Source organism: Myotis davidii, unplaced genomic scaffold, assembly GCF_000327345.1.
Source record: "Myotis davidii unplaced genomic scaffold, ASM32734v1 scaffold556, whole genome shotgun sequence".
Classification (NCBI taxonomy): Eukaryota; Metazoa; Chordata; class Mammalia; order Chiroptera; family Vespertilionidae; genus Myotis; species Myotis davidii.
The window spans coordinates 1,829,400-1,856,404 of NW_006287671.1; positions in this window are offsets into that span (position 1 = coordinate 1,829,400).

The following is a 27,005-nucleotide window of genomic DNA, read 5'->3' on the forward strand; positions in this document are numbered from 1 at the left end:
TCAGCATCAAACCTTTGAAATGAATTGTTCCCAATAATTTCTATCAACCATGATTTCTCAGCCGACTCCCTCCATCCCCTTTCTGCTCATTTCTACTCCTTTCTACAGTATTCCATATAGATTAGGAAATAGGAAACAAGTCTTCAGAATTCTTTTATAAACATAGGTTATCTTGGAAATCCAACAAAAATCGGGTAGAATTGAGAGAAGACATATTTACCTCTTAAGGTGCAGTTTTATTTTTTTTTTTCATAAATCACAAGGCTCCCCTTCCTGGGGATGAGAGATATACATTTTTTAACCTGATATCTTGTGATCAAGCTAATCATGGTGGGATTGTGCAGGCTTTCTAAAAAATTCAACACTCTTGGCTACTTACATGAAGACAGTAATAAGATTCTGCTTACACTTGAGTTGAAAGTATCTTACTTCTGTGACCAAGTCTTAAGCTGCTTCTGACTCATCTCCACCTCATTCTGCCCTCTCTGCCTTTCTTGAAAGCAGATGTGGAGTTTGTGGTAGACACTGAGTCTTTCTTTATATTGTTAGCGCCTGAGTTTTAGTGACCACGGGGAAATGTACATTGGTGAAAGTGGCAGCAGCGAGCAGAGTGGTCAGAGAGAACTTCTTCCAAAGTGCTTAAGCATGCCTTTGACTCTGGAATCTAAGCTAACACATCAAGGTCTTCCATTTGCAAAATGTTCCCTGGTCAAAAAATAAAATGTCTAACAAGCTGAAAGTATACTCAGTGGCCATATTAAAGTTCTCATAAATCATTTATAGGATGCAAAGTAAACACGCCTGGCTCTTTGTATTTTAGTTCCTTGCAGAATGCTCCATTTCAGCTGGCCTCGTGTCAGCAGCATGGTTTTTTTTTTTTTTTTAAAGTGAATACCTGAATATCTGTCCTCTATAGAGCCAAACATGTGGCCTATGTGGACAGTTTCAAAATGTGCTCTGCCATCCCTGGCATCTGATGACCTATTGCTGTAAGCCAGAGCATAAGCACATGCTACATTTACATAGAAAGAACCTTTCATGGATACATTTTCAAGGAAGGAATTATGGACCTATTTCCAAAGATTAGTTTCATTTCTGCATACATAACATCACATGGCTAAGAGGAGGAGATGGCAACCATAGCAATGCTTGCTTTTGTATGTCTCACAAGCTCATTTTCAGAAATCAAAAGAAGAAGAATATTTAGTGATCTGTGAAAATTACATTAAGTTCACATTTTGGGGTCCATAAATTAAATTTTATTGGCTAACATTCACACCCACTTGTTATGAATTATCTACAGTTGCTTCTGCCCACATTGGCGGAGTTTAGTCCTCCGGCCAGGCTGCTGTGTGGCCTACAAAGCCCTTCACAGAAAGTTGGCTCAAGTCTGGTTAGATCATGGGCTTTGGGTCAGAATTTCTTGGTTTGAGTTCTGGCTCTGCCACTTGTAGTTTGAAACTTGTCAGTTTTTCTTGTCTATAAAATATTCTCTTGTCTGTAAAATGTGGTCCATTTCACTGTTTTCTTGTGATAATTAAATTGGAATCAGGTTTGGGCCTCTCCAGTTTTTCTTCATCCCCCCTTAGATGTCACTGTGCCAGTTGCCAGAATTCACATACAAGACCGCAAGGTTATGGAATTAACTGGTGTTTGAATTCAGTGGAAAACAGTATCAATCACTTGAGTTTGGTTTTCAGTCAGCTCAACTCTAAGACCATAAGAAATACTTTCAGGTGACTCACCCTCATCACTATTGCCCATGTGATGGGGCTTAAGGGTAGAGGATCTGGGAAAGCAAATTTGATGGGCCACTCAGGTGGCCAGGAGGGAAGGTCTTGTCATTGAAATCCTTCCAGAATGACACTGATTGGATGAAGTGGAAGGCCTAGGGATGTCAACCTTACTCCAACCTTTCATTGGTTTTGGTGGTGATAATGGGTAGGATGTGAAAGAAGGGGGAGATAGTACTAAAATTTTCTCTAAACCTCTGTTTCCTAAATAATAAAATCCAGATAATAATACTCATTTTTCTCTGTTGTAAAGATTCTGTAACACAGAAGTAAAAACTACCAGGCCACTTAAAGGCTATAATTAGAACGGGTGCAGCATCACTTTCTCCATATTCTCTTGGTCAGAGCAGATCCATGGTCTTCCCAGATTCAAGGGAGTGGAGATACCTATATAGACTCCTCCCCTCGAGGAGGAGGACAGAGTCACATTGCAAAGGAAGCCACCTTTGCTATAGCCACTTTTTGAAATTATGATTTGCCACATTAGGACATGTTTATTTTTATTTTTTAAATAATGTTTTTTAATTGATTTTTTTTTTTTTAGAGAGAGAGAGAAAGGGAAAGGGATATAGAGATAGAAATATCGATGTGAGAGAGACATCAATTGGCTCACTCTTGCACGCTCCCTACTGGGGATCGAGCCAGAAACCTGGGCATGTGTTCTGGGGATCGAACCGTGACCTTCTGGTTCATAGGTCAACACTCAACCATTGAGCCACGCTGGCCACTTAGGACATGTTTTAAAACCTTTCTATGAATTACATTCATTTAAGCCTTTTAACATCCTAAGAAGTAGTCACTATGATCACTACCAGTTTTCAGATGACCAAACTGAGTCCTATGGTGCTAAATAACTGGCCCCAATGATACACAGTTAGCAAGTGGTATTGCTTATTTAAACAATGAGGAATCTGATTCCTGGTCCCACACTCTTTACCACTGTGTTTTCCGGCCTATCGCACCTGTTGTATCAAACCTGAGCTCATACACATTCTTGTATGAACAAGAAGATTTAGTAGTGGTTTTAAAGCCTCTTCATTGTACATGAGACAAGGAGTGTGCACAGAGAGTACTACAGTCCATATCCTTGTACATGTGTTATTGACTCATTCTGTATATCTGAATACAAAATGACTTCCTGGGACAAAGGTAAGCATATTTGATAAATTCTTCCAAGTACCCTCCTGTAAACTTATCCTATATAATAAAAGGCTAATATGCAAATAGACTGAACAACAAAATAACCGAACCGCTGAACAGCCAGTCAGTATGACGTGCGCTGACCACCAGGGGGCGTGCATGGAACATGGGGTGTTGGCAGCAGGTGGCAGAGCTGGGAACATAGCAGGCATCGGGGGTTGGCTGCAGCTGGATGGTGGAGCAGGTGAGCGGGGGTGCCAGACCAAGGTGGGGCACCAGTCACTGTCATCAGGGCAAGCCTCTGGTGGTTATTGAAAATTCTTTGCTCCCTCACACTGTGGTCCTGCCTGGTGCTTGCACCCGCAGCTGGCGCCGGAGCTGCCGCTCACATCCACTGCAGGTGCCCAGTGCTGGTCCCAATAGCTCAGCACTATCAGCGGGTGTGAGCGGTAGCTGCTGGCCCCGATCGCCCCTGAGGCCTTCTCCACCCCCCTCTGCTCCTGAGCTTGTGATTGGGGCAGCAGCTGCTGCTCACACCCACTGACAGCATCAGCTCTGCTCGCACCCGCTGCTGGCGCTGGCCCTAATTGCTCCGTGCTGTCAGTGGGTGCAAGGAGGGCCAGTGCCATCAGCATGTGGGAGCGGCGGTGGAGAGAGCGGGGCTGCCAGCAGACAGGGGACCGGGGACCGTGGTGGGAGAGGCCAGGCGGGGGTGCGGAGGATGGGCCGAGACCCGCCCCTATGCCCATCGCAGCCTCGAAGCCCACAGTTCCTTTCAAGGTGTACAAATTTGTGCACTGGGGCCTCTAGTCAATTTATAATCCCCCAACGGTGTAAGAAAGGTCTGTTTTCCATTTCTTTGCCAACAATTTGATTTGAAGCTCTTTGATCTTTGCCAAGTTAGTCAGTGAAGTATGGCATTTCACAGTAATTTAATTAGCATTTTTCTTATTATGGGTGACCTTGTTCATCTTCTCATGTGTATCAGAACCATTTGCAATTCCTTTTCTGGGAACCATCTCTTCCTCTTGTTGCCAATGTTTTTTCTATTGGAATCTATCTCATTTCCAATAGCACTTTGTATACTAAGAAAATTATCATTTTGCCTGTAAATATTTGCTCAGTTTTGTTTGTTATTTTGCTTTATTTATGATGTTTTGTTATGCAGATAAAAACGTTACGTAGCCAATTTTTTGTCTTCTAAGTTTTCTATTATTTGGAATTTTTCTTCATCCCAAGACTATAAAAATCATCTTCCATGTTCTATTTTATAATTTTAGGAATCGTGCAAACTTTTGAAATTAGGAGAGTTCACATAAAATCTGGATTCTTGGTTTGGAGCTCTTCAGTGCTGACCTGCACTTCCACATGGAAGCACTTGGCTGGAGGTAAATGGACGCCCTACCCCTTTTGGACAAGACCTGTCCTTTTCGCGTCACATGGTCCTGACCTTGCCCTTTGTGCTCATTGACATTCCAAGCAATGCCTCACAGGCGATTAAGTGCACTGCTCCTGAATTGAAGCCGTATGTGAGGTTAGGGGCAGAAGTTCTGAGCTGAGGAAAGAGTTGGGCTTTCTTTCTGTTTTAGTAAGTTTTTACACCTTCCTCTATTTCAACATTGCATTATGATGTTCTAAAAATGGGATACACAGCCCTGGCAGTGTGAATCAGTTGATTGAAGCATTGTTCTGTGCACAAGAAGTTGACTAGTTTGATTCCCAGTCAGGGCACATACCCAGGTTGTGGGTTCCATCCCCGGTTGGTACAGGAGACAACTGATTGATGTTTTGCTCTCACATTGATGTTTCTTTCTGTCCCGTCCTCTCTCAAATCAATAAAAGAAATTTAAACAAATAAATACAAGATATCTATGCTAAATAAATAAATAAATAAAGCACACCCACATAAGAATTAGGCAAAGCCATCATGAAAATAAATGTAGTACATCTTTCTGATGGGTACCTGGACTCTGAAATGGATGGTGACAATGGTGGTATATAATTTACCGATAAGTAATTTACAATATTATTGGTAAAAACAAGCATCAACCTAATTTGGAGTTAAATAAATATTTTAATGACTTGTTTAAGATGAAAAAACTCTAGCTACATCTCTAGGCCCCATTTATGTATCTACTCATCTCTGGTGTAAGGGTTCCTTAGGTATAAAAGTTTGCCATGATTGAATAATAAATCCTATAACAAACCTAAATTTAGATAAATGTACTGCCAAGTGATTTATTTTAAACAACAAACATTTATTAAATGCTCACTGTGTGCCAGGAATGACTAGTTAGATAGAATAGAGTGGCTGGAGTGTTTACCATCTGATGGGGAAAGAAGGATAGTAAATAACAGGGTTAATAAAAAACACCATAGACTCTATATATATACATTCCCCTCTAGGTGCAGAAGACTTAAAATGCTTAATAAAATATATTTTTAAATAAAACATTTAAAGAGCACAACTGAGCTAACAGTAGAGAAAATAGTCCAGAGCAAGAAATGATGAGAAAGTACTCTTCCCCCTCCCCGCCCCGCATCATGTGTATCTGCTAATATTTGGTGATCTATGCACTTGGCTTTAATGTACTACAGCACAGAAGTCCAGAGACCAAGTCTAGGGCCCAGAGAGGGCAAGCAGTCTGATTGGAGAACCCTTTTTAAAAACAGGACCTTAAAGGGTGATACACACAATGGAAAGTCCAACCCCACAAAGGGGACTTATCTGTCTTGGACTTTGCTCTGAATGCTATAAAAAAGAAACAAAAAGAAACAAATAAACTCATCTGAGAATTTTTAACCACAAGTCTGAGTTCATGTGAGTTTGGAGGCCATAATCCACCCTATCTGAGTAGTCTAACAAAATTCCAAGGCAAAAATTTAGTAAAAAGTGGTCCTGGGTTAATAAGTACCTACTGGCAACTGGTGGAAACAAACAGATCCCTTCTTGAGAAATGTACTTTAAAAACAGATTTCAGAGAATTTCCATAGACAGTCTAAGGAACATGAGCTCACAATAATAAAACTGTAAAAATCACTGAACATGCAAGAAATTTGGATAACATCAGAGTCAGCAGAAAAACAAAGTAGAATCAGATTTGCAAGAACTACGGAATCATCAGAGATAGACCATAAAAAAATATATTTCATACATTTAAATAAATAAATAAATGAGGGTATTGAAGGGATGGTAAAGGAATAAGAAATTATCAATATTGATGAGGTAGATTTTTATAGCAAAATCCAATGAAATTTCCATAAATAAAAATAAAATAATTAAAATAAAATAACTGAATTTGTAAATAGAAAATTGAAAACAAGCAATAAGAAAATTAATAAACTGCAGGATACATCTGAAAAAGTCCACAGAACCTAGAAAGTAGCCAAGAAAACTAAAGATAGAAAATACAAAAAATATAAATAAATGGAAGCAGAGACATGGAGGATATGACAAGAAGATCCAGTAAATATAAATATCTAATTGAAAACTCAGAAAGATAAAATAGAATTAGGGCAAGATAATATTCAAAGTGCATAGCTGAGAAGTTTTCTCAATTGATGCAGAACTACAGTCAATAGATTCAGGAAACTCAAGGTATCTCAACTGAAATTAAATGGAAATCGCATTTGAAAATATCAAGTGAAACTGCAGACCAGCAAAGACAAGGAGATGATCTTGAAAGCAATCAGCAAAAGAAAAGGCAACCAGAGAGAAAAGCGAGGTTATTTACAAAAGCGTGTTAACTAGAATGACACCTAGCTTCTCCATAGCAACAGTGGAACCCAGAAGAAAATGTATTAATATTCTTCAGTGTACCAAAGAAAAAATAATTGTTGATATAGACAAATATAAAATTCAATATCCAGTGAAATTATCTTTTAAGGATGAGGTCAAAAGACATTTTAGATAAAAACAAGCAAACTCCCCCCCCAAAAAAAACACACCCCCAAAAACAAAACTAAAAAAAAATACCCCAACCCTCAAAACCTGAAGGAGTTTACATATAAAATGTATTACAAAAATAATAATGAATCTGGGTCAATCCCTTTCTGCCACAGTTGACATAAGACACATATCAATTGATTTTGGCTTTTTATCACTTTCCCTTGGGTGCCCAGAATCCCTGCAGTTTTTGTAGCCCAGGAAATGCAGAAGGCCCCTGGTCCCAAGCCTCTGGTGACCATTATGGCCATTGATCCTTCACTTGGATCTGTTAGATTTTGCCATGTAGTAGCACCTGATGAATAGTGGTGCTTGTTATGGTTATTATTTCTGGGCCCCATTATTAAAACAGACATAATAATACCAACATTGTGGTGCTGGTCTGAGGTTGTCCCACACCTAGGATGCAAGTGCTGACCAAAGGCTAGAGCCTGTTCTGAGTCTGTTGAATGAATGAATGGAGAAGCCAAGAAGACGGCAGCTCAGTGGAAGGTGTGGATTAGGAGGACTGCTTCATTGTGGGAACCCTAGATCCACAGCAGAGGGAGTGAAGAAGGAAGAGGAGCAGTGGGAAGGCACACTGAGATGGGATGTTAGTCTTTCTATCATTGAGATTCGGTTAAATGTCATCTCAGGATGGACTTCCCTCATCACTCAGTTATGTCCATCACATAGTCTTACTCTAATAATTTTGGAAAGGATTAGCTATAACCTGATTTTTGTTGTTGTTTATGGATTTGTTCCTTTTGGTTCGTGTTCTGCTAGAAAAGTATCAATGTCTTGCTTGCTGCTGAGTCTCCAGATCTCAGAGCATGCTCTGCACAAACAGGCAAGGCGCTTCATAAGTGTTTGTTGCTGAATGGATGTATAATTTGTAAATTTACACCAGGAAGAGGAGAGCTCTCCAATGTCTGCATTCTGGAAAGACAGGATATGCTTAGATTTGTATCTGATGTCATAGTGGCTATAGTAATTAACTATAATTAACAGTTGTATTTACAATCCCCACCTCCTCTTCAAATCATCTGGTCCTTGAGGCCCTGGACCGTAGTCCAAACCTCCTTTTGAAAAAGATTGATGGCTTCATTTCCTGGGCTACAAAAGATGGAGGGTTTCTTTCTGGAAGTTCCTTGTTTGACTGAGGCCCCTGTCTCCCTGGAGAACAGCACTCATTTCGGAATGCAGGGAGACATCTAGATAAAGTGAGGCCGTGCTGGCTGCAGACCACATTGGAAGATATTTGGATATGTGCAAGTCCCTATACCATCCTTCCTTTGAGCTCAAATCAGACGTCCTCCTTCTTCCCATTTGGTTTTCCAGCTCAAACAAAATGTTCTTCCTTGCCCAAACCCTTAAATGTAAAAACGTGGTGTCAAAGCAGTTCTGACTGAGAGGTGCTAAATGTCCTCATTTCACGATGAAACTATTAATGTTGTTATAGTGAATTCTATTGTTCATAGAAGTCTTGATTTTATGTACATTTAACATTCCAAAGTGCCTTTTCCTTTTAGTTTCACTTTATCCTGACAATATTCTTAGATGTAAGTTATCAGCCTTGTTTTAGAGGATATGAAAGCTATGATTCAAATGATTACATAGTTTGCCCAAGGGGCATTCAGCTACTTACCAGAAGCCCCGAAGTCCAAGCTCCTGTCTCCATCTGTGTTATCAGTCTCAAAGGGAACTCTTTCCTAAGAGATTGGAAGCATCGCCAAATCAGAGCAATTGAAATATGGATTTAGGGAATGAAAGGAAATACTCTTGGATTACTAGTTCAAGAAAGGCCACACTTCATACTTACCCAGTTATGTCTGATTATCACTGACATTAAAGGCAATAATTAACAAATCATATTTTATATGGGGCACTTCATAAGTATTAGTTGCTGAGTGAGTGTTTAATTTAGATCATAGTTATAAGAGGATAATAATGATAGCTTATAATTGCATTGAGCTTTCATTTTCCTAAAGAACTTCATAACCTTTTATTTCATTTTATCCTTACAAATGATGCCTTAAATTCTTATAATATCCTATTTTTAACAGGTTCTGGAGTCAGGTGACTCTTAACATTTGCAAACTTTAGCAGAAAGCCCATGCAATTGCCTAGGGTAAAAAGGAAGTTGAGTTGCCCTTAAAAATACCTGGCAATAAATTAAAAGTGGGGAATGAAAAATCCTACATGCTTAAACACTCAGTTATCTGATTCCCTTGGGATTTTAGACTGTTCATAATAGTGAATGTTTTGGCATCAACTAAAACTGCAAGCTGTATTCATTATAGTACAGAGTGAAATGTCAATGAGCGTTTTTGCTTTCACTTGTTGCTGGGATTAAGACCACACTAGTAATTAACTATAACTCATTTGCCGTAGCAATTACCCACAATTACTCATAATCTCATGGGTAATGGAGCACACAACGCAGTTGGCTCATACTGCCTTTTAGGTACTGACCTCTTGGGTGAGAGGTCATCCCAGGCATGGGGAAGGGTGTGCTTTCTGCAAATTCGGTGGATCTGGCAGACAACATGTGAAAATAATTTACCAGAGACACCATACAGACATTGCGCACATAGGGAAAGCTTTTAAATATTTTTCTTAAAGTGGAAAAACAGAAACGATTTTTTGCTTGTTTGTTGTTTGAAAAGAGTGCTCTGGGAAACAATATGAAGTGTGTACTGCAGATTCAGTCTAGACTAGAAACCATGTGTCTGGTCTGGGTAGAGAACTACATGGGAGAAGGGAGTGTGACTGAGCCAAGAGCTCCTTGGATGGAACCCTTAGAGCAGTGATTCTCAACCTTGGCTGCACATTAGAATCACCTGGGAATCTTAAAAAATCCTGATTTCTGGGACTCATCCTCCGGAAATTCTGTTTCTTTGTTATGGGGTGGGGCCACAACATTAGTAACAAAAAAACAGAATTTCTGGAGGATTGTTGCTGGGATTAAGACCACACTAGTAATTAACTATAACTCATTTGCTGTAGCAATTACCCACAATTACTCATAATCTCATGGGTAATGGAGCACACAACGCAGTTGGCTCATACTGCCTTTTAGGTACTGACCTCTTGGGTGTCTGACTGCCAGCTTAGGCCCAATCCCCCGAGGAGTGGGCCTTTTTAAAATCAGGATTTTAAAAAGATTCCCAGGTGATTTTAATGTGCAGCCAAAGTTAAGAACCACTGCCTTAGGGTCTCTGTCCACAGTCCTTTCAGAAGGAAATAAATACTGGAGCATCATGTTACCTTATTCTCTACAGAGCCTTAAAGGTGACTTAAAAATAAAGTTCTCCGTACCAGGGTGGTAGGTTTTAACAGAAGGTTTCCAATAGCTTTGTCAGATGGGAATGTATTCATTTCAATGCTTTCGTCTTTTTTCAGTAAGAGAATGAATTACTCTAAAACTAGTTTTCATAGCTTAGATTTGTATCTGATGTCATAGTGGCTAATAGTAGAGACTTTTTGGAGTGATATAAAACTGTTCTAATCCTGGCTATATTATATACCACCTGGGAAAATTACTTGGTCTTCCTGAGCCCATGTTTTCTTTTTTTTGTAAAATAGGTAAAAAAAATAAGTAGTACTGTTGTGAGAATTAAAGAGATAATGCTAAAGCTCTTTCCATAGCATTTGGTATTAAGTCTACCTTGTTGTTATTATTAATGTCACTACCTTATAAAATCATATATGTTGTCCATGTTATTCCACACATAATTATCCAAATAGTCCTGGATTATTCCACCCTGTGATTATATAAGTTCCATTTAACAAGTGAGAAATCTGAGCCCCAGAATGGGAATATGCCAACTGTGCTGAAGTTAACACAACTGGTAGATGGAGCCAGAACTCAGAAATCTGGTTGATCAAGTCTTCTATTCAAAAGGCTCATTGCTTTGAGATAATGGCATCCAATATATTCTGTTGTTAATCAGAGCTCTATGCTTTCTCCATATCCTATATAATAAAAGGGTAATATGCAAATTGACCCTAACAGCAGAATGACTGGGAATGACTGGTCACTATGACACACACTGACCACCAGGGGCCAGATGCTCAATGAAGGAGCTGCCCCCTGGTGGTCAGTGTGCTCCCACAGGGGGAGCTCTGCTCAGCCACAAGCCAGGCTGACAGCTGCCAGTACAGTGGTAGTGGTGGTGGGAGCCACTCCCCCCTCCTCAGCAGCACTAAGGATGTCTGACCGCAGCTTAGGCCTGCTCCCTGCTAGTAAGTGGACATCCCCCAAGGGCTCCTGAGCTGCCAGTAGGATGTCTGACTGCCAGCTTAGGCCCAATCCCCCAAGGAGTGGGCCTAAGCCAGCAGGTGGTCATCCCCTGAGGGGTCCCAGACTATGAAAGGGCACAATCCGGGCTTAGGGACCCCCTCCCCAAGTGCACAAATTTTTGTACACCAGGCCTCTAGTGTAGTTACAAAGATGTACGCTCATTTTCTTTAGCTCTTTCAGCTCTGTCTACAACTTCTTACTTTTATTTATTTTCTTTTTATTATTGGGACAGTGTGGAAGGCAAAATAATAGTCCCACAAAGATGTCCAGGTCCTAATTGCCAGAATCAGTGAATATGTTAGGTGACATGGCCATGGGAAATTAGGTTGCAGATAGAATGAGGGATGCTAATCAGCTCACCTTAAAATAAGGAGATTATCCCGGATTATTTGGGCAAACCCAGGATTGCAAGATCCCTTAAATGTGGAAGAGGCAGTCAGGAGAAGAGAGTGAGAGCAGGAGATGTGACAATGGAGAGATCAGAGGAATGCAAAGTGAGAAAGATTCCCACGTTTTCTGTCTTTGGAGGAGGTGGAAGGGGGAGGCCATGAGCCCAGATTTATGGGTAGTTTCTAGAAACTAGAAAATGTAAGGAAATGGATTCTTCCCTAGAGTATCCAGAAGTGACCATAGTTCTGAGTTTTGTCCGGTGAGACCATTTTGAACTTCTAACCTTCAAAACTATGAGATAAATAACTCATCTAGTTTGTGACAACTTTTTACAGCAACAATCCAAAACATAAATTCATTCTACTTTCTTTCATTCCTTTAACTTTTTTCTTCAACAGTGAGAAATCTGGCTTTTGTTATCTTGAATATATTTACTTATCAAAGAATAAAATAAATAGTTGCAGAATTATGAAAATGAAAAACCTTTGTTACAAAAGCTTTCATACCACCCTCCACATGGCAGGATTTCTCAGCTCCGTGTCTCACGCATACTTCACATGCAAGTGGCCTACAATTGCCCAACTTTCTCCCCATCCTCACACGTGGCAGCCTCATAGCCTTCAGCATGTTGAAGGCTGTGTCACGGGCCACAGCACAGCTGCCTGGTGTACCAAGATGCCAGGAGGGGCATCCCTACATGTTGTCCTGATCAAAGAAATGTTATTACTTCATATCTGAAAAAGGTAAGGTGTAGGAAGGGGGCTGTCATTATGGTCATTGCTCAGATTTAACCACACGTTAATAGGGAACTCTGCCTTCTTTCCCTGATTCTCCCAGCTACCAGACAAAACCATGCCAGGAGCTTGAAGTAGAGAGTGGAGGTCTACCACACCCCTCCTGGTGAATGTCACCTAACTGTTAGTAACAGATATTTCATTAGAAATGTCCTAGACAACAGGCATGGTTGGTGCTCCCAAGGTAAGCCAGGACTGTCCTGGGTGAACTGCTTGTAAGATCAGTTTAATAATAGGGCCGTTCTCTCCTAATCCTCACCACACTCCATACTTGGAACAGCCAGCAGCAGCGGGGGGGGGGGGGGGGGGGGGAGCAAGAGTGGCCCCACCAAGCTCCTTCCCAGGGCATCACACTCAGGATTTCAGCATCAAGCTGCGACAGCTTTGAAATGTGGGGAGAAGACAAGAGCAAGGTAAAAACAATCGCAGGGCACTCATCACATGTTTTCCCCCTCTGCAGACGTCCACACTGGTTCAAGCCCACGCTGGGGCAAGGGAGATAGTTCAGGGCACTCATCACATGTTTTCCCCCTCTGCAGACGTCCACACTGGTTCAAGCCCACGCTGGGGCAAGGGAGATAGTTCAAATTAGAGGAGATCTTGGCAGTTTGGTTGTACAAATAACTGGCTTTTTGAAACTTGAAGAATAACTCGAAATGTTATGGAATTTGCCTGGTATTTCATCTAGGGAGAGAAGAATGACTCGGCAAAATTTGGTTGAAAGTGTTTTGTAAATAATAATGAGCGACATGCCCTATTTCCTTATTCTAAGATATTTCAATCTTCTCTCAAATGTATATATTCCTTAAATTGGGATGCATCTTAACACCAGTGGGTATATTTATGTAGGTGATTCCTTTCTTCCCCTTCCCTTCCCTTTCCCTTCTCCTTCCCCTTCATAATGTATCTTTCAACCAGAACTGAGGAATTACTGCAAGTTCTCTTGTTTAATCCAGTATTTCCAATTTGGATATGAAATTTTTCCAATGGAGATTGCTTCTTACGAATATATATTGAAGCATAAACATGATCCCTAACTTCTTTTGTGTTGCTAGGCTAACAATCTCATACCAAGCTAAGAAATGGAAAGCTACATTTTCTTGTCTTTGGACTTACCTAAGGACAGATTTTATCTTTACACAAAACACTTTGCTATAGTGTGTTTTCCTTTTTCAGGAAGGAAAGAGCAGGTCATTTCTGTAGGAAAAATTGGAACCAAACCAACGACCTATCTATTAACTTTGCCTTTCCTGGTTTTCTTCTACTTCTTCTTTAAAAAAAAAAAGATTTTTGTACAGTAAATGACAGAACTAGATTGAGGTTCTTCAAATCTGAAAAGCAAATCAAAACAATGACAATCACCACAAAATATTCTCATTTTTGGACAAGCTACATACAAGTTTCTAATTTATGTGATTTTAAAAAAAAAGAGATTTAGAGAGTCCTGAAAAGATGGAGTTTCTAATGGAAAGGCTGACAGATTCCTAACTACAAGCATGTTGCCAGGCGCCACCATAATAAAAGGTGGCAAGCGTCCAGGAGTGCTCGCGGCTGCATGCCTGAACTTTATTAAACATCTAACTAGAGTTTGCAGGCTCTGGCCAGCTTGTAACTTATTTCTGGCTGACACATTCCAGCTCATAATTAGTGTAGTACTTATGTGGTCCTCACTTTTTAATTCTTTTCCTGTAAAGCAGGACAGTCTCAAGAGACCAAGATGCACTTCACTTGGCGATGTCAGAAATCCATGAGGTGGATTCTCTGGGCACTTACTCTGCCTGAGACCTATGGAGGAGGGACTGATGATGAGCTTTCTTTTGTGTCACCCCCAAAGCAGCATACATTTCCCCAGATTTTATTTCAGCTCTTACCAGTCTCTCCCCTTATAAAATCTCGTATTTATAGAAAGTCGACCACTGCTCTCACTCCGTTTTACTCTTCATGGACAAATGTAGAAAGGAGCAGCTCATCAAATGGAATGGCCGGGATGTGCACAGATCAAACATTTCAGTAACAGGTCTGCAACTAGCACAGCTGACATTTGTCATTATTTCCTAGAGCTGCTGTTGTGGATTAGTACCGTGTGTGTGTGTGTGTGTGTGTGTGTGTGTGTGTGTGTGTGTACATGTTTAGTTGAAATGGAACTACATTTCCCAGAATTCTCTACCTGAATGGTTCCAGGCTGGCAGGCCACCGTTGTAGGAGATGGAGGTGACACCCAGCAGTGTCCTCATCCCCAGAAGCGTGGTGCTGAGCTTTGCTGCTGCTGCAGTTCTCACATGTGGCTGCTCATCTACCCGGATTATCCCTTAGTTCCTTCAACTTCTCAGCCAAGTATGTATTTCACTCTGTGGCAAAAGGCACCAGAGTCACATCATTTAACTTGGATTTGGGATTTCAGATCATTGTCAGGGGTTCCCGTTTGTCCTTACTCTCTCCCACTTCCTTTCTTTTCCAGCTGCTTTCCCTGTTGACTTTAGAGCCAGTGCCATACACAACAGTAGACTTACATGGACTGTTTAATAAGTTCTCATAATTGTGTATGGTCAAGTTCAATAACGAAGCCCTTGCTGTATATCACTCCTGTGATTCTGCTCCTCCGAGCACACCCTGCCTGATACAGTGGCATAGCTCTTACAAAGCTGGCTCTCTAAGAGTGTCCAGGAAGTAGTCTATCAATGTTTGTTACTGAGGCAGACAGACCAGGCATCTTTATTTCATTTAGAAGATCTTCTTGATTAATAGAAACTAATAGTGCCCTAACTTTTACTCTCTATTTAAGTCCTATATATTTTACCCCAAATTCTAAAGGTCTTTTCTTAACCCCTGATCCTTACTCATCTCTCTACATTAGGTACTCTATCACAGATCCCTGGAGTGACAACATTTGAATTATAATCCTCTGCTTTATCTTTTTTCTCCTTCATTCTACTGTGAACAGGGGGAGAGTTGGGACAGCTGGGGCTGGTGAGAACCAGGTTCAGACATGAGTCCTCCCTTTGACTGCCTTCTTTGTGGGTCTTAGAATCTCCAATCACTGTCTTTGCCACACTACACTGTCTTTTTATCATAGGTCCAACACCAACCACACATTATGGTATTTGAACACGTTTGAGGCACATACTCAGAGAGAACAATGACTTTTCTTTTGCTTCCCTAGCTCTGTGTCTGTTAGCAGCTTCCCCATCTTGCACAGTGAAGTCTTTCCAGGGCTACCATTTCCTCCTCTACCACCCGTTCTTCAAGGAAAATGAAAACCCTCATCGCTGCTTACAGAAGTGATTCTACTCCTCTCCTTTGAATCTAAGCCCTTCTCCTAAATACAGTTCCATGGTGCAAAAATGAAGACACTCTGGCAATTACAGCCTCCTACAGTTCTCACAAAATGTTTTATTCCATTAAATATGTTCATAAGTTTTACCCTTCTCCCCAGCAAATTTAAATACTTATTTTTTCTGTGCCTTGATACCCAAGGGTATAGAATTACTAGTATACAAGATGCCTTTTTCATCCTCCGAGAATTAGGGGCGGGGGAAGGTCAGGGCCTTTGTTTCATTGATTTGCTAAATCTCAGATGAACCAGAATCTGGGGTTGTCCAGCAACTGGAGTCCCCTCCAAGCCTTATTCATTTTCGGATGACATTTCTGAGCTTTTGGTTCAACAAGTATCAACACACGCCACAGATGTTGCTCACATTCCTTAACCTACTGAAAAGAAAAATACTTGAGCCTACTGTTTTACTGGAACTGAAGAAAATGCTGGCGACAAGTATGGAAGGACTGACTGACCTGCTAGTTTAATATTTTTCCATTTCAAGCTCTTACTCTGCATCGTGTGAATCATCTAACATGAAAATGTTATGCCCCCCATGAGGTTTCTCTGCTAATTATCCAGTGAGTTTTGCCTTCACGGTTTTATGTTTTATGTGATTGTGTGTGTGATTCCCTCCAATCTTTATTGAGGTATAACTGACAAATATTTAAAGCATATGACATTTTGATATACATATCCATTGTAGAATAATCACCACAATCAAGCTAATGAGCATATTCATCGCCACTTTCTTTTTCTTTTTTTTTCTTGTGGTGAGAACACTTAACATCTATTCCCTTAGCAAATCTCAAGTATACAATGCAGTATTGTTAACTATAGTCACACTGCTGTACATTAGATCCCCAGAACTAAGACTTTGTACCAACATCTCCACTTCTCCTCTCCCCCACCCTCCAGGCCCTTGGCAATCACTGTACCACTTTCTGCTTCTATGAGTTTGACTGTTTTAGATTTCATATATAAGTGAAATCATGCAGTATTTGTTTTTCTCTGGCTTATTTCACTTAACATAATGTTCTTCAGGTTCATCCATGTGCCGTAAATGGCAGAATTTACTTATTTTTTAAGGCTGAGTAATGTTTTGTGATTTTTTTAAAAAAAATGTCAAGGGTTCCATTTCTTGCTTCTTGTACAGATTTATTGGAAAATGGGGCTCCTGATCTCTTATCTACCCATCTTGATCTTCTGAGGTTTGATTTATACTTACAAGAAAGAGAAATCCCATCAGTGATGTGAACGGATATGATATTCTGTAGGGAGATGATGGAGAAAGAAGTTAGTTGACATTTGATCAGAAGTAGCTATTCTACAATTAATTGAAATAATTCTCCTAACTTTCTCTTGGCTTTGTTCACCTGCTGAGTTTGATGCCATCATTTTGTTCCCAACAGGAAACAGCTTCTTTGGTTCCATGATGAGAAATGTCCTCATTGATTACACTGAAGTTTCATGAGCTTGACTTTCTGGAAAAAGAAAATTGTTGGGGGGCGTGGTCACAGGGAGACTGCATCATCTAGTGCCCAGCCTCCTAGCTGCACAAACTCATTTTCTTTCTCTCCTGTCTCTCCCTTACTGGGGTTTCATACTTTTCCTCTTTCAGGTTGTCTGGGAGCTCCAGTTCACCTCCTTTCATTATCCAGAGCATTCTCCTCTAATGCCTAAGCCCAGGTCCAGTGATGCTTACAAATCTTTGACCTCAGTATTTATCAAAGTGTTTAATTTAACATTTACAGTTGCTTCTTGAAGAAAATCTTGGTGTCAGTGGTGAAGAACTTAACTTTTCTCTTTCTCATCACATCTACTGTGGTGGGCAAAAGTAGGTTTTTAGTGGTGAGTAGGTTTATTCTTGCATTATTCTTTATTAATTATTGTATTATTTTCCATACAAACAACTATACACTTTTGCCAACCCCTGTTTATTATCACAATGGGAGAGCTGGGGAAAGTCATCTGAAGAGGGCACAGGCTACCCAGCATTGTGGAGGAGATGCAACATAGAGCAAGGCTGGAACTGGGTTGGAGAAAGACAAATGTTCCTTATTCAATTTTTTTTACATAGAACTTAATTTTAGCTAATAAAAGAAATTTAGATAATTATTAGCTTTTGCCAAAAGCTGGGTCTTTGTGACAAATTTTAAAAACAGATCTGATCTGTAAGGTGTGATAATATCACAATGTGATTAGGAATACTAAAAAAAAAAAGTGTGATTCCCAGATATACTCATAAACCCTTCAGTCAATGTCAAAAATTCTTCAATCAGTGTGCCCTCTTTGGCATAGATGAGTGCTAAAAGGCAGAGATCTCTGGGAGGGTTATTGCCTTAGATAATGACCTTTATTCACATATATATTCACACGTGGGAAAGGGAAGGTAGGAAGATAGGTCTAATGGCAGGGAGGATAGAAAAAACCTGTAACTGGGTGCCTGGGAGGGAAATAGAAACTAACAAGAAGTACAAAATAAAAGCATTCACTGAGTGTCCATGAAGTGTGTGTATGAGTCTGTGTGTTAGTGGGGGTGTGTGTGATAAGGCACTCTATACTCTTTGGAACTTAAACTTATTTGTTGGGAAGCTTATACATTTTTCAGCTCCACCAGTTGCTGTATAGCCTTGTAGCATAGTCTCAGCTCTTTGGGAGTGAAAATTTTCATTTGATCTCAAGTGTTTGCCATATTGGTCCTGTAGGCTAATGTGGAATCTCTGTAGTAGTGGTACAGCTCAGCTCAGATCATCAAACATTTACTGAGGGCCTCCTCTATGCCAAGTGCTGTGTGAGGCACTGTCTCCACAAAGATGAGGAATTTACGTCACTTGCCTTCAAGGAGCACATCTGCAACCAAATGAAGCTTCATGTGTCAGCTTATTCTGCATGTTCAAAATCCGACACACCCCGATTTTAGGTCCTTCCACTTCCTAAAAGATCACTTGCACATTGCTCTGGATTAGGCTCACAATCTAATCCAGAGCAATTCCACACAGCTCTCAATTAGCCACATCACAAGGAGAGCATGCGGAAGTCGGAGGTGCCAGAGTCAAGAGCTGGGTTTTATTATAATTCTCAAGTGGTCACGGATAGCTGGAGCCTTTGAAATAAACACATATTTATTTATGGATAGAAAGCAGTTCAACAATAAAGTCTCAGGAGTAAAAATCCAAGAGGAGAACTAAATGGGGAATGCATCCTGGGGAGATAAATAATACTTACTAGAGAATGTTTGCTTTAAGGCAGATTCCTGTTTTACTGCCTATAGTAGTCATCTTTGTGAGAAATGTCAGGCTTGAAGAAAGGGCTTGTAGAGTAAGTCTGATTTGTGAAATGCTACATCCTTGGCATCTGCATGTTGGGGGAAGGGGCTGGGTGGCTTCTCCGGGCACGGTATTCTTATGTTTGCATAAGACATAGTCTCGTTCCTCCTCCAATTTTCTCAGGAGCTTTCCCTTAGCAAATATTTCCTTAAGCACCAAATGATATACCTGGAACTATGCTAGGCAAAGGGGATACAACGGTGAGCAAGATATGATCAAGAAAAACACGAGGTCAGCGATTACCAAGTAATACGCTGATGCTACTTGCAGTAAATATTATGAATGTTATGAAGGAGAAATACCCAGCAGTACATACTTTGGCCACCGTAGCATAGTGATGGCAGCTTTCCTGATTGTGTCCTGAGTTCCAGACCTGAGATTGTCTGTGTTTACTGTGAACAGGATTTGGTCACGTTGAGCTTTGACGAGGAGGACTCCAGCCCCCGTTGCTCTTTTGGACCTGCGTTTTTCTCCATCTCCATCTTTCTCAGCCACTTCCACCCTTCTCCCCTTGTCCTGCACAGACTGTGGCCTCCTCTAGGTGAGGAATCATGGTCTGGTCTCTGAGTACCAATGCTCTCCACAGAGAGTACCTAGCAAGCGCCAAATAATATTCGTTTAATTGAACTGCAGACCTCTTGCTGCTTCTCTACTTCCAAGAATAGGCATCAGATGGGCAGAGGGGCTGTGGGTCCTGCCTGGGTGTTATTCTTCATTGAGGTCCTGAATCAAGCATCCGTCACCACGGGGTCTGGCTGTAGACAGTTGTGAAAGGTGAATAATGGCTGCTTGAGTAGGGAGAGGGTTTTTGCTCTAAGCATGTCCCATCCTTTATAGGATAATGCAGATTTTATGCAGGCTCTCAAGGCATGTGAAATATTTGGATGTCAGCTTTACCCCAAAGGATTTCAGAATCAGATTGATGACTATATCTCAGCCAGCATCTTCTAGATTCTCTCCGAGGAGCCCCCCACATGTAAGTGTTTCACGGAAAACACAATGTAATACAGCCTTAACTCTACATTCCCCCTGTGGTCATCCTACAGAGAACCCAGACATGAACTTTGACTGGGCACTAACCTGGAGCTGCTGGTGTGGAGGGTGTCAGGTGCATGAAAAATGAGCAGGCAGCTATTTCAGTTGTGCCACCATAGGACTTTCAAGCCAATATAGATACAAATTGGACAGAATGATTTAAAAACCGTACATGGACATGTACTATGGATTGAGTTAATCTACTGAATGGCCACCATGAATCTAGTACAAAGGAAGCTCAAGGTATTGTTTTGGTCTTAGGTCATTCAATCCCTCCCGCAAAGGAGGAGAGGGGCTACTTTACTTTTGCATAATTCCAGACACACATGACCCAGTCTGCTGTGATACAGACTCAGTCCTTTTGGCGCTTAGTGAAAAGTGAGGTCAGCATGTACAGAGGCCTGGGGAAAAGAAATTGACTTAAGGTACTAAACTGGGAAACATTGTTCTGTTTCCTTCTGAGTGGACCTACGGTGGAGCTGGAAAACCATCTGGAGAAACACAGCCCCGGGAGTAATAGCATGCTGTAATGCATTTGATTAAAAAGAGGAAGGGAAAAAACCATGGTGTGTGTTATCCTCATGCTAGGACCGGGGAGCGGGCAGCCTGCAAGTCGCGGTCCATGGAGATTTCGCCTGGATTACTTTAAAAGCACTTTTGCAGAGCCAAGCAAATGAAAGTCATGTGTTTATTCATCAAGGAGACCTTCTCTTGGGAAGATTTTATTTGCAGTTGTAGAAAGAGGCAAAATCTTCACATTTTTTAATCTTCCGTGCAAGAACTTCTAAGCAACTAGAAAAACAGTGACTGGAAGAATGAGTTTGGATGTCTCAAAAATCCTGATAAAGTCTGGGACCTTGCCCAGGCTCTTTGAACTGTTTGGCTGCACCATGTTGGATTCAGTGTCTGTGGTAGCAAATCCACTCGCAGAGTGTACGTTTCTCAGGCGATCTCCGTGTTTTTATGAAGGGCTTGGCCCCAGAGGAGCAGAGGTAACATGGAGATACTCACTCTTGAGCATGGGATGTCTGAATATCCTCAAATTTTCTCAGTGTTCAGTGGGAGCTTGAGAGACCTGCTGGGGTCATTTATTTCATCCTGGGGAAAACTTCAACTAATCAAAAATGCCTTTGAGGTATTTTGGTGGTCAGATTCCAAGCTTCTCAGTCAAGTGGCATCAGCCCAATACAAAGTATCTCCATAACATCACAGGACTACGGGATTGAGACATTCCACTTTGTTGTTTAGAAGCTTAGAAGGTTGAAACTCCAACTCAAGAAGTCAAAACTGCTTTGTGCCTTTGGTTTGGACTATGGGACACTGGTTCAACCACAGACAGTCAACTTTAGCTCTTTGTGATTCTCTGTACAGGCTTGGTGACCAGTCCTGAGTTTCAGGGCACTTGGTAAATATTTTTAAATATGTGAAGTCTAGAAAATTATGGAACAGGGCTTTTATTTTCTTTTTTCACTTAGTTTTGTATGCCATTGGACACAAATGGGGCTGCCTTTGAGAGCTATGATTTAGGCAATATGTATTAGTTATCTATTGCTGCTTAACAAATTACTCCAGATTACAACAACTAATAGTTATTACCTTACAGTTTTTAGGCATGCTTGAGTTGGGTGGTTCTGGCTCAGGGTCTCCCATGAGGCTGTAGGCAAGATGTCAGGTTGGGCTGCAGTCATCGGGAGACTTGCCTGTGGCTGGAAGATCTGTTTCTAACGTGGCTCCATTGCATGGCGGTTGCAAGAGGCCTTAGTTCCTTGCCACCTGGGCCTCTCCATGGGGCTGCTTTCGTGTCCTCATGACATGGCAGCTGGATTCCCCCAGAGAGAGAACAGAGGACGAGCAGGCAGGAAGCCACAATGCCTATACCTAATGTTGGAAGTCACATGCCTTCCCTTCCACCACATTCTCTTCATTAGAAGTGAGTTATTAAATACGACATACTTAAAGGGGAGAACTATCAATGTCCAACTTTTGGAGGAGGAGTATGAAACAATTTATGGAAATATTTTATTAAAAAAACTTTAAAAAATATTTTTACTGATTTTTAGAAAGAGAGAGAGGGAGAGAGAGAGAGAGAGAGAAACATCCATGTGAAAGCAAAGCATGGATTGAACTGCCTCCCTCACACCTCCACAACTGGGGATTGTATCCAATCCTCTCAGTGCAACCCCTTGGTGCATGGTATAATGCCCAACCAACTGAGCCACATTGGACAGGGCTGTGGAAATATTTTAAAATCAATGCACCATGAGCCTCAGAAGTCATTTACATGGACTTTAATCTCAAGTACGCCACTTATTAACCGAGTTGCTGGGGGCAAGTTGACGAATTTCTGAATTTTAGTTTACTCACTTATGATGTGATATTCAAAATACCTACCATGCAGTGTTATTTGTAGGATTAGAAATTCTGCTTATAAAGTATTGCAAATAGCCCCTAGCCTTAAGTTAGTGCCCAATAAAAATTAGATACCATAACAAGAATGACAATCATGGTGATGATGATGAATACTTTTGGGTAAGTGAGACAATCTTTTGGAGCCTCATTTGACTTACAATACCTACTCATGAGACTATTGTTAGGATTAAATACTATAACTTTTGAGAAAGCAGTTCCTGGAACAAAGTATATTAGCTTTCCTATTCTTCTGGAGAAACGCTATGAGATGATATTTTAGTTGTTCTTGTTATAAAAAGCATCATATTTAAAATGGAAACATTAGCTGTCATTAACATTATAAATACAAAAATTGTTAGGCACCCCCACTGAGAAAAATAGTGGACTCACACTTTGAAATCTACTCATCATTTTGGTCCGTCTGTACTCCATTAGAGGGAGAATTTCTTGCATGATTCATGGTACTAGTTGGTTGTTCCGTGTCAGCCAGCCTCTTCACATTGTTGTACCTGGAGATGACATTTACTGTGCCCTCTTACAAAGAACAGTGTAGAGCTGACCATAAAATACACATGTACACACATACACACCCATCTGTCATTAAGTGTGTCACTTGGTGCATTGTCACCATCTGAAAACAATTATCCTGTGGATGGTGATGCAATTGGATATGAAAAGGGATGGAAAATGTCAGAGTGAGGCATTTGGTGGCAGATGGTTTTTACTGTTTCAAAGTGATGCTTTGCGTGGAAGCCAGGGGGACTTTTGGTATGACAATAAGGCTAAACAGTTACCTGGTATGGTGTAAGTAAGGGCCCAATCAGATCTCAGACCCCAAGCTCAGAACAGAAGCAGGATGGCCTGATCAGCACTCTTTAAAAACAAACAAACAAACAAACAAACAAAAAACTAAGTACTTTGTCCCCCTAAGAGCATTGAATGGAACTGGGTTTGAGCAGCTCCTGGCATCAAGTAATAAGCTTGGCTCCAGCAAAGGCCTATTTACACGTGGTAATTTCAAGGCTCCCAGAATTAAGGCAAAGTTGGGAAAGCCACCATTCATTTGAGGAGCAAGGAAAAGCGGTGTGGTAACAGTGATACAAATGTGGGAAGAACAAAGAACAAAGACCACTGTCTTCCTGCCCTGGGAAGGCACTGCTTCCCTCCTTTCCACCTCTTCTTAGGCGAAGGCGAAGGCGGGGTGGGTGGGGAAGGTTCAGTTTTTTCTGGAATGAATTGTCAAAACTTTCCCCTCCAGGCTTGAAACATGTTCTTCTCTGAGCTGCTCAGCACATTGTCAAACCAGTCTTTACTTGAAAGGCATATGGCATCAACATGAAAGTTGTCATATAAGTCCCCCCACCCCCACTTTCTGCAAGTTTTTGAAAGATGTTATATTCTGCATCCGGGGCCGGCAGAGTAAAAGCTCAGGAGAGCAGGCGGTCCTGCAGGGGAAGCTGCCTGGGGGCCAGAGACCCCCATCTGGAGAAGGCCCTTGGCTGGTTTCCGTGGAGCAAATGAAGGAGAAAAACTATTGACAAGGGGGGTGGGGTGAGGAAGACAAAGCAGGCAACGGGAAACGTCGGTTTTATGGAGCTTGCAAACCTGAACTCAAATATTAAAAATGCTTTCATCAGTCTCCTTAATCCAGAGAAATTCTTTTTGGCTTAGATGGGAGGAAAACTCAGTCCCTTAAGGGGAAAGAAAGCAAGAGGAGAAGGAGGTAATAAGGATGTGAGTCAGACGTGGGGAATTGCTGGCAAATGCATTCATTTTAGGAGGCGGAGGAGGACTGTTTGCACCTGATCTAATGTTGCAGACCACTGATAATGCCCGCCTGTATTTTATTGATTTCTCCCTGTAGTTATGAGAAAAGTTTGACTCATGTAGTGGGGGAGAGGTAAGAAAAAAAAAAAAGAACCATTTCTTCCTTGTTCACGTCTTCTCTAGGGAGTAAGCGGCACTTGGGCTCCAAAGCTGTGTTTTTCTTTGGGTTTTGCCTTTTAATAGGGGTTGCAGAAAGTGGTTATAGACATTTGAGGGGAAATAAAGCTTGTGGTTTATTAACAGGGCTGGTTTTAATCAGCAGTGATTTGACTAGGGTAACATTAGAGCTACAACACTGATAACTGATACTGTGATTTTCTATGCTTTTAAACCCACGCCGAAGTCCTGTGGACTCACCGACAGAAATGCATTTGTTCCCGTGGCCAGGCTGTGGGGAGTGAGTGTTCTGTGAGGTCAATGTCAGGGGAAGACAGGAGAGGCTTGGGAGACTGGGGCAGCTGCCTCACAGAGTCTTCTCAGCTGGAATTCCAGCTGTTGAGAAGTAAGCCGTAGTGAGGCAAGTGGAGGAGAGAAGGAGGAGGGGGCCCAGGTTCTAGCTCCTAAGGAGACACAGGTCAGGATCCTGACGGTCAAGTATTTATGAGCATCTCTTCGCAGACCTGGGGTGATATCGCAGATGGTGACACCTTACATTTTCCGGATGTTACAAGTAACGTCGTTTCTTCTCTCTATTACAGAAATGGAAAAAGTCAAGGCCACTTTCCAGGCAGAAGGCTGATCTCCTGTCCCACCCAGAACAAAATCTTCTGGCTCTCTCCCACCCAGTCCATTCACATGACCTCCACTCGAATCACTGCCAAAAGCCCAGCAAAATGTTCTCTGCAAGAGTAAGACACTTTCTTTTCTTAAAAAAAAGTATTTTCTTTTTTACAAAGGAGGAACAGACCCAGTGTTTACCTTTCTCAAACTGCCTGCTTAGAAGACAAATGAGATGGGGTACAGAGCGCCTGGAGAATCCTGGGAGTGAAGGCAATGAGTGAATGGACATCCCCTGTCAGCCCTTTTGACATTTCTGTCATGTCTGTGGTCCTGTGTTCACATGTATAGAAGCTGCTCTTCCCAGCATAGAGAGTGCTTTGGGTGTATAGAGTGTTTTTCTTGTTCTCATGCCAGAAGGATACTGGCTAACCCCCAGTGTCTCCTTTGGTGTCCCTGGTGACAGGGGAGCACCAGGGCACAGGAGATGGTTGCCCAAGGGGATGGTGGAACCACGCACGTGGCCAGGGAGGGATCTGAGAGAGTGCCCTGCTCTGTGGAAGATTGAGCTCAGCTCTACCCACCCAGCACCCTTGCTTCCTCTTGCCCCTCTCTCTGACCACATCGCCTGCATGTCCCTCTCCAGCGGGTGTCTCCTGGGGAGGTTGCCCAGCTCACAGCACCAGCTCCTTCTTGGGACCTGCCCCTGACTCAGAGGAGTGGACTTGCAGAACCGTGTCTTACCACCCTCAGCTGAGACTCAGCTCTGGAGACTCAGCTCTGGAGCAGTGGATTCTTTCTCTTGGAGTATGAAGTAAAAATGGAGAACAGCAGAGACCAGGATCTGTTAGAATTGAGTCTCATTAGTGACAGTGTTCAGTGAGCAGTAGTCGCCAAGCATTGTTTTTTTCATTTTGCATGGGGTTAAAAATGGGCATGTGTTCCCAGAACATTTATAGATCATATACATGTACTACTATTACTATCACTATCCTAAGGCATACCAGGGTTTGTTTGTTTTTTTTAAATAAAAAGTTGCTATGGCCCTAGTGACAAGTATATCTAGTGCCTAGATCTTTCTAATACCATACTGCACCAGGAAGAAGCAGGTCTCCTTAGATAAATGGTTGATTCTAGGACTGGAGAAGGAAATATACTAAAGTTTAGCCTGGAGGGCACTGTAATGCTAGAAAGTAAGGACGTGATCAAATAAAACAACATAATAATGGGGATATGGGATATGTCAGAGGGACACAGGAGCCAACTGAGAGCTCTTTGATGTGGGGGCGTCCTGTGCACTGTAGGGTATTCAGCAGCGTCCCTCACCTCTACGTGTTAGATGCCTGTAGCATCCTTCCAGTGGTGACAGCCCAAAATATCTCCAGGTGTTGCCAAATGTCCCCCTTGGGGGGCAAAAATCATCCCCAGTTGAGAACCTTTTGGCTTAAAGAAACACTTGATTGAGTGGGAGGGCTGGTGTTAGATAAAAAAAAGTTTAAGCACATTCTCATGAATAAAAAGTGGCCACCGTAATTTTGCCAACTACATGTACGTGTGTGTATGTGTGTGTGTTTATTTATTTATCATTGTTAGTTGAATGAGAGGAAATGACTAGTTGATTATTTATACGGAGCCGGTTCTGAGCAGGAGATGACAGTGTCATAAAAGTCAGGAAGAACAAACAATAGAAACCTGTGAGAAAACAAGGAGCGGAGGAACCATATGTGTCTGAGGGTCTGAGAATGGGCAATGATGCTCCACATGCTGGTGAGAGGAGCTCTTTTGTTGCCTCCTATTAAACTCAAACAGATATTATTGAGCGCTTGCCCTGAATCAGGCTCATGCTATACGCTGATCCTCCATGTAACACTCCTTCATGTGCCTCTTGCTTCTTGCAAAATCATTCCTTCCCTTAAGGTTATCATGATGTTGACTAGAGGGCCTGGGGCACCCTCCTTGGCTCCACAGGGGGCCAGACTCCTCAGAGACAAACCACATGCTCAGGCCTTTCCCTGTCAATGAAAATG